Source organism: Pteronotus mesoamericanus, unplaced genomic scaffold (genome assembly GCF_021234165.1).
Source record: "Pteronotus mesoamericanus isolate MK-2021 breed Mesoamerican mustached bat unplaced genomic scaffold, CSHL_Meso_final contig_24, whole genome shotgun sequence".
NCBI lineage: Eukaryota > Metazoa > Chordata > Mammalia > Chiroptera > Mormoopidae > Pteronotus > Pteronotus mesoamericanus.
Window position 1 is genome coordinate 19615221 of NW_026555100.1, and position 13099 is coordinate 19628319.

Genomic DNA, 13099 nt, shown 5'->3' on the forward strand with positions numbered 1-13099 from the left:
GAAAATTAACACATAAATGTTAACACTGAGTGTATTCTTGGTCTATGTACTCCTAACCAGTTTCTTCTACTGCCATGGCTAGAACCAAACACCATACACACACATGTGCACTTCAGAAATACTCTCAGTAAAGGCCTTTTGTTCACCCTACATTTTACTTTTGTCAAAATGAAAAAGTTTACCTATTTTTTTTTCTACAATCAAGGACTTCTAGGGTCCAAAAAAAATTTCAAATACAAAGCCTTAAGAGCTGCCCTATAAATCATTGGCAGTAGCATAAAATATTTCATGAAATAAGAACTTACATTGTTGTTTCTCACCCAAGTGCTCTGTCACTTTAGCACCGTTGTATATGTATTATTTTACCACTAAAATCAATGATTAATGTATAAATCACTTACCTTGTCATGAATAAAGTCTGTATTTTACACTGAATATGTTTTAATGCAAAGAATAGTGACCTGGCTTTTGACAAACATGGACTCATGTTCCAAGCATGGTGTTAGCCAACACCAGGGACTCAGTTTGCTCATATGTAAAATAAGAATGTTGGAGTAAGTTATTTTTAAAGGTTCTTATATACCTTTATAAAGGTGTATAAGAGGAGAATATTCTCAAATACAGATAGTAATTTAAATTTTGAAATTGGGTGCCATACTTTAAATAAGAACAGGAATATTTTCATGTGTAACACCTCAGAAAAATAACTACCTGCAGCATTTTGAATTAAGTCATCAGGAATCCCCTACATAAATAGTGAAATGAGCACTGGGATCAATTATTAAAACATAAGACCACACAATGAAACTCTTAATCAAACATGTGCCATACCAGGCTTTCAGAGAATGTTACAGGTTGTCTGTGAACTATATCTTGAGGGTAAAACAGACTACATCTCTGCACATTTTCCTAGAGGAAATGTTCATTTCTGGCACGGAGGATCTTTGGAGAATAACAATATCTCACATACCTCAAATATCCTTTGATTCAGTCCTAGGAGAACATGGTAAAAGTAAAAGTAAACCTGACAGAGAGAGCCTACTCTTGCTAGAATGTAAGAAAATATTTAAAAAAAAAAAAGAATGACAAACATCAATGTCAATAGAAAAAGAAACTGGCTTCACAAAGGTGGAAGAAACTATATGCAAGATCTGTGCAAAAAACTTTTTCACAAACCAACCATTCACATATGTGAGAAAATAAAACTGCTTAATAATGTTGCCAAAACACGATTATTGGTTATTTTAGCACTTGGCACCTGTTTAACACTGCCATGAAGAAACTCTGTGTACACAAAAGGAGATTCTTATTTATTTTCAGAAATAATAAAAATAAAACACAAAATATACCTGAAGGGACTTCTAAAAGCAAACAAAATACTATAAACATTCAGTTTACTTTAGATATTAAAGATAGTGTTTTTGAGTAATTGTGTTGAATAATTCTTTTGGTTATTATGCTTTTTTAATGTATTTTGCATTATGCATTTGTTTACAACGTAAATATAACTGAAGACTTACACTTTATAGATATCTAATGTGCATTGCTTTTTATATAATATTTCCATATGCTAGGAAAATATACCATGCCATTATCTCCTGTTATTTTCAGATTTTTCACTTTATCCATATATATGATACTGTTAATTTATGCCACTGATTTCTACTCATGAATGTCAATACTAATAGAAAAAAAGAGAACTGAAGAATAATGAAAATGCTGAAGAAATCATCAATATGAATGCAATAATTCAAAAAAGGTGAAAGTCTGTTAGTTTTGTAAAAGTGTTTCACAAAAGTAGAGTTCACTTATGTGAATTAAAGCCCAGCAATCTTTGGCCATGATGCTCACTCAGTCCTAACATTTGTATAACATGTTATATAAAATATAGAAAACCAAATATGAAAGAATGTGACAGTATCATTCTGGCTTTAATTCCTGTGGGAAATAATTGATGAATAGACATCTGGGAAGATGGCAGAGGAGGAATCACCAAAAATTTGTCTACCCACCTAGACAACAATTGCACTGGTGAGATCTGTGTGATGTAACTATTTTGAAAATTTGGAAGATACTGAAACCTTACAACTTCTGGGGAAGGTTTGGATTGTGAATTTTGATTAATTTTAGTCCATTTAATTCTTAAGCTCAGCAGTAGCTACCTATCACCTAAGTCCAAATCCCAGGGCAAGGAGCCATGCACATATTCATAGAGCAGCTTGTACATAGTTCGCAGAAGCCAGGATAGGCAATAAGATCCTGCTTCCAAATATCATTAATCTGTGCTCTGTCTACTGGTTCCCGCTTATGACTGTGAAGGTGCACACACAGACATGGGCCACCATTATCACACAACCACCCTAGTACTGGAAACCCTAATTCCTATAGCTGAAGCTGCTTATAGGAGCTTTTAAGGATTTGCAAAATTTTTTGTAAAAAGCCCTTTATTGTTCTCTTATTCTCCTCTTGGGAGCCAGACATTAAATACTAAGACATTCAAAAGCACCCTCATGCAAGAAAAAAGTCTCTATGTAGGCCCAAGGAAAGGTGCAGACTCATGAAAGACCTCAGAAGACAAGTTTACACCTAAGGCTGATTTTTGGCATGAAGACTGCCTAAACCAATAAAAACAAAATGAAACAAAACTAAAATGCAACAAATCCTAAAGGGAGGGAAGAATCTGATTACTAGAGTTATTAGATTCAAATGTCACAAAACATGCAAAGAAATTGAAAAGTATCTATTCAATTGAAAAAATAGAAACCACCAAAAAATGCCCCTGATGATGATCTGATGGTGGGCCTGCTAAGCAGAGACTTTAAAATAATTGTCTTAAAGTTGTTTAAAGAACTAAATAAAAACATGGAGAAAGTAAAAAAGATGTATTCACAAAATGGAAATTTTAATACAAATATACAAAACCTAATACGAAATCCTCAAAATCCTAGAAATGGTGTGTACAAAAATCTAAGTAAAAAAGCTATAGAGGAATTTAAAAACAGAATTGAGCAGGCAGAAGAAAAACAATGATGAAATGGAAGATAAGACTATTGACACTGAGTCAGAGGAACAGAAAGAGAGATGACTGAAGGAAAGTGAACAGAGTACAGAAATTATAGGACATCATCATTTGGACCAACATGCTCATTGTGGGAGTCCCAGAAGAAAAATCGAGAAAGGTGTAGAGAGATTATTTGGAGAAATAATGGCTGAAAACTTTCCAAGTCTAAGAAAAGTCATAAATATAAACATCGAAGAAGCTCCATGAGTCCAAGTAGGATGATCTCAAGGACACTCACTTTGAGGCATATTATAATCAAACTATTGAAAGACAAAGGTAGAGAATTTTGAACAAAGCAAGGAAAAAGCAACTCATTTTATATGAGGGATCCTTAATGTTACCAAGAAATTTATTATCAGAAACTTTGGAAGCCCAGAAAGCAGTGTATATAAAGTGCTAAAAGGAAAAACAGAAGTTAACCAAGATGACAATTTCAGCAAAACTGTCCTTAGAGAGTAAGAGAGAAGTCAAGATATTCCCAAGTAAACAAAAACTGAGGGAGTAATTATTGCTAGAACTTCCCTGCAGGAAATGCTGAAAGGAGTCATAGGTTGAAATGAAAGGACACTTGACAATAACTCAAAACTATGTAAAGAAATAAATATCCTGTAAAAGGAAAATACATGCACAATTATAAAGCTAGGATTATTATAACAGTGGTTTGTAACTCTACTTTTTGTTTTTTTACATGATTTAAGATACTAATGCCTTAAAAAAATTGTTAGTCTAAAAGCTAGTATTGTAACTTTGTTTTGGAATTCCATGCAATCTAAAATTATTTAAAAACAATTACTAGTTCATATTTGGGGCAAAGCAAGGATAAAGATGTAATTTTGTAATATTAAAACTGAAATATGTAAAGACAGTTTTAAAGGAGCTGAATTTTTGGTAGTTGATTGAAGTTAAGCTGGTTTCACATCAAATTAAAATTTTATACCTTTAGAATGTTCAATATAGCCTTGGCTGGCATGGCTCAGTGGATTGGATGCTGGCCTGTGAACTGAAGGGTTACCAGTTTGATTCCCGATCAAGACACGTACCTGGATTGCAGGCCAGGTCCCCAGTTGGGGATGTGCAGGAGGCAATCAATTGATGTAACTCTCGCACATTGATGTTTCTCTCCCTGTCTTTCTCTCCTTCTCTCTAAAAGTAAATAAAATTTTTTTTAAAAAAGAACGTTCAATATAATCTACAAAAAATAGCTATATAATATAAACAAAAGGAAATGATAAGAAATGAGAATAGTTTACTATAAAAAATCACCTGAACACAAAAGAAACAAGGCAGCGAATGAGAGGGAAAAGCTATAAGGCAAATACAAAACAAATACTAGAAGTAAATCTCTTATCAGTAATTACTTTAAATGTAAATAGATTACTTTTCCAATCAAATGAAAATTATTAGAATGGATTTAAAAACATGGTCCAATTAATTATGTGTTGTCTATAAGAAACTCACTTTATAATCAGAGACAAAATAAAGAGTGAAAACATGCAAATAACTATAGAGAGCAGGGAAGCTATACTAATATTAGACAAAAATATTTTAAGTAAGCAAAAATTATAAGAAACAAAGGACATTTTATAGTAATAAGGGTTTCAGTATAGCAAAAGATACAATAATTATATTTACACACTAATAACAGACCATCAAAATATATGAAGCCAAATTGCCAGAATTAAAGTGGAAAATAAAGTTTTATCATCATATTTGAGACCTCAATAACTCACTCTCAATCGATAGGACAAACAAAATAAATAAAGACAGAGAATTGAACCAAACCATAAGCCAATTACACCTAACAAACATAGAATTCTACTCAAGAATAGAATGCACAGTCTTCTCAAGTGCACATAAGATGTTCTTCAGGATTGATCATATGTTAGGCAACAAATTCTTAGTAGATTTTAAGGCAGGTATCATACAGAATACTTTTTATAACCACAATGGAATAAAGTTAGAAATAGTAACATGGAAAAGTGGAAAAATTATGAATCTGTGGAAATCTCCTGATCCACTTTTATGCAACCAAAGGACCAAAGGAGAAATCACAAGATAATTTAAAAAATACTTAAGTGACAAATGTAAATGAAAGCACACATACTAAAGTTAAGGGATACAGCAAAATCAGTGATAATGAGGAAATTTAGATCTCTAAATGTTTACATTAATAAACCAGGAAAGATCTCAAGTCAACTACCTAATTTTGTAATTTACAAAACTAGAAAAAGTAGCACAAAATAAACCTAAAGCTAGCAGAATGCAGATAATAATAAATATTAGAGCATATATAAGTGAAATATAGACTCGAAAAATGATAGAGAAAAATCAGTAAAAACTAAAGTTAGTTTTTAAGAAAGATCAAGAAAATTGACAAAACTTTTGTTAAATTGACTAAGAAAGTGAAAAGACAAACTTAGAATTGGTGGAGACATCACTACCAATATTAGAGAAATAAAGATATTATAAGACAGGTTTATATACAACAATATGACAATATATTGGATGGTCTAGATGAAGGGAACAAGTTTCTGGAAATGCAAAATCTATCTAGAATGAATAATGAACAAATAAGAAAACCTGAATAGACCTATAGTTAGTAGGATATTCAATCAGTAATCAAAATCTCCCAACATATAAAAGTTCTGGACACAATGACTTTGCTGCAGAATGCTACTAAACATTAAAAGAACTAACATCAATCCTTTTCAAACTTGTCTTAAAATTGAAAAAGAAAGCACACTTCCTAATTTATTGGAGACCTGCATTGCCAAAACCAAAGCCATACAAAGGAAATACAAGAAAAGACAACCACAGACCAATGTCCTTTATGAACATTAATACAGAAATCCTCAACAAACACTAACATGCAAAATTAGCAACATATTAAAAGGATTACATGCGAAGACCCATTGGGTGATTACGGGAATGCCAAGGTGGTTCAATATATGAAAATAAATCAATGTAATACATTACATTAAAAAAAGAAAGACAAAAATAATCATTTCAATTGATGGAGAAAGGAAGCAAGAAAAAACTTCAACAAACTAGGATTAGAGGGAAACTTTCTCAAAATAATAAAAGTCATATATGAAAATTCACAGTGAATGTCATACTCAACGGTGAAAGACTGAAAGCTTTCTTCTATATCAGTAACAAGGAACACCAGTTTTATTTAATATAGTACTAGAAATCCTCACCAGAGAAAATGGAAAAGAAGATAAAGCATTAATTTGGAAAGGAAGTTATAAAATTATTTTTGTCTACAGATAATGTAATGTTATATGTAGAAAACCCTTCAAATGTCACAAAAAGAACTGTTAGAACTAATAAATAAAATGAATAAAGTAGCAGGATACAAAGTGAATACACAAAAATCAGTTGCACTTCTACTCCCTAACAATCAACGGTTGAAAAGAAAATTAAGAAAACATTACCATTTATAATAGCATCAATATAAAATACTTAGGAAGTAATGAAGGAGGTGAAAGACTTGCACAATGAAAACTGCAAAGCAATGCTGAAAGAAACTAAAGAAGACATAACTACATTTCAGAAAGACATCCCATGTCCATGAATTAGAAGACTTAATACTGTTTACATGTCAATATTACCCAAATTATCTACAGATTCAATTCAATCTATATCAAAATTTCAATGACACTTTTCTCAAAAATAGAAAAATTTATTCTATAATTCATATGGTATCTCAAGGGAACCTGAAAAGTCAAAATAAATTTGAGAAAGAAGAATGAAGCTGGAGAAATCATACTTCCTGATTTCAAAACTTACTCCAAGGCCACTGAATTCAAAGCAGTGTACTACTGCCTTGAAGACTCACATTTGAATTAATTGAACAGAATATAGAGGGCATAAATAAACCCTCACATCTAGGGTCACATAATTTTTGAAGGGTCAAGATCTTCTATAATTTATTAGTAGTAATATCAAAGATAAGAAGATCAGTCTAAAAATCATTTATGCAAGTTGTAATAGTCTTAGACTTACCCTAAATGTCTGTAATAAGACCTACTAGGCTCCTTAGAATGCATCCACAGATCACTGATTCTGGGATCCTGACAGGGATGTTTGAAGCAGATACTGCAGGCTGCTGCTTCAAGTTCTATCAGTAGTTACCTTAAATTCAATATGAGGGAACTTGAATATATTTAGTCCCAGCCTTTGTTGATTAGATTATTCAAAATGGCATATGGAATGGCATACTCATGTCCATATTGGATTTCAGCTAAAAATATGTAGGACAGCTACTGAGAGAGGCAAACTGCCATATTCCTGAGCTCCCCTCAACATTTTTGCTGGGCTAGCCAAGAATGCAAGGCCCTGACCACTCTTCACCGGGCTCTTTCTCAGGACTGTGTGTGCAGCAGGCAAGCTTGAAAAATTAAGTAATATCTTTATCTGAGAGACTCCCCATGGTCAGTGTTCCACAGATGCGTATACTAAATGTGTAGTATTCCCAGGGCTCCTACACATTGACTCTGAGGAACTACTTGGGGAGCAAAGCAATCCAACACAAACATGATGCTTTTGCTACCTGCTGTGCTGTGAATAATAACATTCTTTGCCTCTGGGAAAAAAGAAGTCCAACTGAAAGCAGAAAAGGCAAAATATAAACAAACAAAAAATAATAGTAGAGAACTGTACAAAATGATTAATAGAATTTAGTCCAGGTAATTGCTAAGTTTATTTGATACAATGCAGAGGTTCTGAGAATAAATTCTTAAATGATCCATGTTATATACAAGAGATAAACTCTTATTACATACAAAAACAAAAATGATTATAATCATGGAATGGTCAAATATGATATCAAACAAATAATTAGGAACACTACTGCTATTAATAATTTAATATGTACCAAATATTTTGCAATGTTATTTAATATTTGTAAACTATCACAAAATCTTGAAACAATTGATCTTGCTTGTTTATTGGAATGCAGCCGTATAATGTTCATATTAACTCAAAACCAGATATTTTAAAAAAGCAGAAAATGAAGCTGTGACAGCTCAAATGATTTCTCAAGAACTTACGCAGAACATATAACCTAACTAGGATTCAGTCCAGGTGTTTCAGTCCCCCTCCCTTCCGTCTGTCCACCCGCCTGCCTTCCCCCACTCTCCCTTCTTCCCCCCTCTCTTTAGTCCTTCAATTTTTCTTTTCTCTCTTATTCCTAACTCCAAAGCTGTTGAACTTACAGGTCTGTCATTGAGTCTCTTATTCATGAACCAGATATGAGTAACTTATAAATAAGAGATCAGTTGGCAAATGCCTGAGGTATGATAAATAGAAAAAGCCACATTACGTTGACAGCTCTGGGGGCATAACCAAATTGTTTCAACCTATTCACCTATGTGACATTTTACATCTCACATTTTTTTAAGTGATGGCATTATCTAATATAATAACTGCAAATCATTTGTTGTGGCCTTGGGAGATGTGTTTGTATGTGTGTGGAGAGGCAGAAGTAGGTGTTGGGGAGGAAGCTAAGAGGCACAAAGGGTGTGCTAATACCCTTTTTTTTGTGAAATAGGGAGTTCTGTATTCTTCAGGTTTTCTATAGTTTGGAGTAGAAAATTTCCCTTTCACAACCTTAGAATCTCCAGTTAGAGTGAAGAGCCAGGTTTCAACTATCTAATCTGCTCTGTACATCTCAGTTGGGAAATAAGACAGAATAAAGTTATCTTCTGCCCTTTCACAGTATTGGATACATTATAATAATTTAGTAAACTTTCATGAATAAATAAAAAATCAACAAAAACACAACTAAATAAATAGTATGGATAAAAAATGTGGCAAGAGTACAGTAACATCTTTCCTCTCTGCATTGTTTTTCTGCTGTTAGTTTCAGAACCTTGTTATCAGAGCTATTCCTCTCTATGATACTGCTTTTATGCCTCTGAGGCTGAAACTCAGTTGCCCTGTCTATCAGTCTTACATCCCAGTCCCCTCAGGCTACCACTCACTGCAATAACCATTGACCATAGCATGACTTCTATTACTTCTGTGACAGAACACACAGATTGATATATCCCCAAACTCTATGTAAATTATGGAACATGCAAATTAGACAACTCATTCATGCAATATGATTTTTTTTAACTGTCAAATGCTAACATGAAAGAAAAATGTGTAAAAAAAGAACAATTTAAGCCAGTCCTAATTAAAGCATAGTCTGAAGACCACAAGCATCCCCAGGGAGCATCTTAGAAAATATATTCTGGGTTACAACCACAAATTTACTGAATCAGAACCTCTTGAGTGAAGGCCATGAATCTGTTTTAATAAATACTCTAGATGATGCTCACATAAAATAAATCATATAAAATGTGTGAACTGGTGCATATTTTTTTTTCTATAGCAAAATAGCAGATAGAACATTTCTGGATTCTTCTAAATAGCAAAGAAAAAGTTGCCATGAAGTTTAGAATTGGTTACTATTATGGATAAGGAATTAATTTTGTAAAAGAAAAGATTAAGAAGAGTTGTGAGGATTAAAGAATACATGCATTTTACTTGAATACAATATTCTATAAATGGTAATTTTATCATCACAGTATTTTATTCTACAATGCTTCCTTTTACCTTTTAATATATTTAAAATCAGTATGAGTCTTATAAACAATGCAATTAGAAATATCACATTTTAATTGACAGCTGTCCTCTTTCTTGTCTTAAATAGCATATGTATTTTTGGATAATTTTACTATGTCATTCATCCCTTTGTTTTCATGTTTCTGTTTCAGTCTCATCTGTCCAGGTAGGGCTTAGCCCTGTCATTAATTTACTAGACTACCTTAGGAAAGTCTTTGAAATTATGTGAACTTCAGTCTCTTCATTCAAAAACTAGACAGTCAAAGCTGCACTATCTTGATCTACATATTAGGGAAACCAATTGTCTCTAACTCTAAAATCCTATGGATTTGATAAAATATTATTTGAAACAAAACCACTTCATGGTGATGGATGTGGAGGTTTAAGGTTGGAAGACTCAGTTGGTTAAGAATCTCTTGTAGAAACAGTGATAACTTTCTGGCCTAGACAGAAAGAATGAAAAAGGAGGGGGAGAGAATTTAATGACGCTAGCAAAAGTGATTAAGGCCTATTCCTTCTAGCAACAGTGCAGATAATTTTGGAATCATGTTAGTTTCTAGGAGAGAATTTGCCAAAGGGAAAATAATTACTCTGCAGCCTGTGGGTTTCCCAAAAGATAAAATATAGAGATCACAGTCTTGATAACCAAGGATTTAGGAGAGTCAGTCAGTATAAAGGATTGTTCATCTGTGATACATATTAGAGGGTTTTGACTACTTTCAGATTTCAGAGTCTGCCGAAGAGTCCCAGCAAAACTGGGCGATTTAACAGGGAAGACAATTACACTTTCAACTCCTATATGCCTGCTTGGAAACAGGAGTAATTAAGGAATAGTGTTATTTGCTTAATTTTATTTCCTATGCACTTTATAGCACAAAATAGTTGTCCTATTTCAAATATTCTCAAAAATACTAGAGGCAAAAATGTTACCTCAAAAAATATAATAACATTGTCTTTGGTTGAAAACCTTCATAAGACATCCCTTAGATTAGGATTTGAACACAAGTAATTTCTTTGGGAGGTGGTTCTAGAAAACTTTTGATTTTAATGTGAAATAGTAGAGAGAGAAAGGAAGGAAACCAATAGGAAGTGTTTAATGAGCATGCCACTATTGTAGGTAACTGGGGCACTCACCCACTATGATCTCTGGGTGACAGTATAAAACATTTCAGAGTTGTCCTAACTCAGTGTCAGGAAAGCTGGGATAAATATGCAAATTTTTTTTGTTGTTGTCATACTTTGAGGTTATTCCCAGAACTATGTACTTGTTAGTACTTCCATTCTTCCTTGCACACAGGCACACTATGTTCTTCCAGCCAGAGAAAACTAATCAGGGGTCAGCTCAGGATGACTTGGTACGGGTGAGGATGAGGAGAAAAGGGAACCCTAGTACACTGTTGGTGGGAATGCAGCCACTGTGGAGAACAATACGGAGTATTCTCAAAAAATTAAAAATGGAACTCTTCAGACCCGGTGATTCCCCTTCTGAGAGTATATCCTAATGATCCTGAAACACCAATACAAAAAAATATATGCATCCCTATGTTCATAGCAGCACTACTTGGAATAGCTGAGATCTGAAAACAGCCTAAGTGCCCATCAGTAGATGAGTGGATAAAAAAACTGTGGTACATTTACAAAAATGTAAAACTACACAGCAGCAAAAAAGAAGAAACTCTTACATTTTTGTGACAGTGTGGACTGACCCGGAGAATATTATGCTAAGTGAAATAAGCCAGTCAGAGAAAGACAAAGACCACACAATTGCACTTATATGTGGAATCTAATAAACACAATAAACTAATGAACAAAATAGAAACAGAAACATAGATATATGGAACATATTGCCAGCTGCCTGAAGGGAGGGGGTAGAACTGGATGAAAGATGGTAAAGGGATTAACCAAATAACATTTATGCATATCCCGTGACAATGATATGGGGATTGATTTAGGGAGGGCAGAGGGTGAGGCTTGGTGGAGATAGAGAAAAGGAGAAAAAGCAGGAAAAACTAAGCATAAGCAGTAAAAAGAAAGTGTATGAGTGGATACCAGCAGTTTATTCTACAGTTTACAATTTACATTCCTCAAATCCATCTGTGTCTTAATTACATTTCTCACATCTTATCATTGCTTTTGCAAGATCATGGCGAAAATTTTACATAGACCTCTATAAGAGAGTCTGTGCAATAAGATTTACTGAGCCCTGCAAATATTTTCCTGATTGCTTTAAAAAACTGTTTTGAAATAATAATTATAAAATCACATGTAGTTTTAAGAAATAATAAAGAGATCCCATTTTCACTCAATTTCCCCCAACCGCAATTAGCTTAGAATCTATAATTATTAATTATTGTTTCCCCTTTACATCACAGATTTAAGCTTTTTCTCAATTTTTATTAACACATCTGATGATCTATGTCACTTACTCAGGAAAGTAATCAATATACTTAACCCTGACATTCATGGACATCTGGTTCCTATACTATTTTTAGTCCCTGATTTCTACAGTTTCTCACTAAGTCATCATTAAGCATGGATGCACCAAGATGTGCCCATTGAATCTCCTAAACTCAAGATTTTTTATGTATGTGTGTGTGTGTGTGTGTATATCTTCGATTATCTTTGATAGAAAATAATACATAGAAAATTTCAGAAATAAGCAATTCACACCCAGGATGCAAATTATTCTTTGTCCAATGTACCCACACTGTACATGCAACCCACCCATTAGTCATTATTAGCATTCTTGGTTATTAGATTGGTTATCAGAGACAGGGAAAGAACACATTCACATACCTCTTGTCACTTTATAATTGTTCTATTTTATTATTAGTTACTGTTGTTAATCTCTTCTTGTACCTAATTTATAAAGTTTATCATACGTATATATGTATAGGAAAAAACATTACATGCACACGCGTGCGTGCGTGCGTGTTTGTGTGTGTGTTGTTACTCTCTGGGGCTTTAGGCATCCACTGGGGTCTCAGAATATATCCACTGTGGATAAGGGGCCTATATTTAGTGAAATTCATGTCTCTTCTAGGAGGATTACCCTCCTGCCCAATGTACCTCTAAAACAAGACTTCTATCTCCATAGACTGTCATTTTACAGGGAAGGAAAATATATTCATTTGTTTACTGAGATGGACAGTGAGATAAACTTTCTTTTGCATCCATACTTTGATTTCTTAACCCATATATTTTAGCTTCAGAGATACAGAACCTTTAACTCTAACCCCACAGGTGTCTTTTGCAAGCTGACATCTTAGCCACGTCTTAAAGAAGCGCTTCCAACATGCTATTAAGAAAAACATTTCCAGGCGATGAAATATATGCTAGAATCAGTGGATTTTATTGTCATGGAAAGTGTGGGATTCTGAAAGGCATCCACTCAGACGTCCCTTGCCAAATGTCAAGATCTTA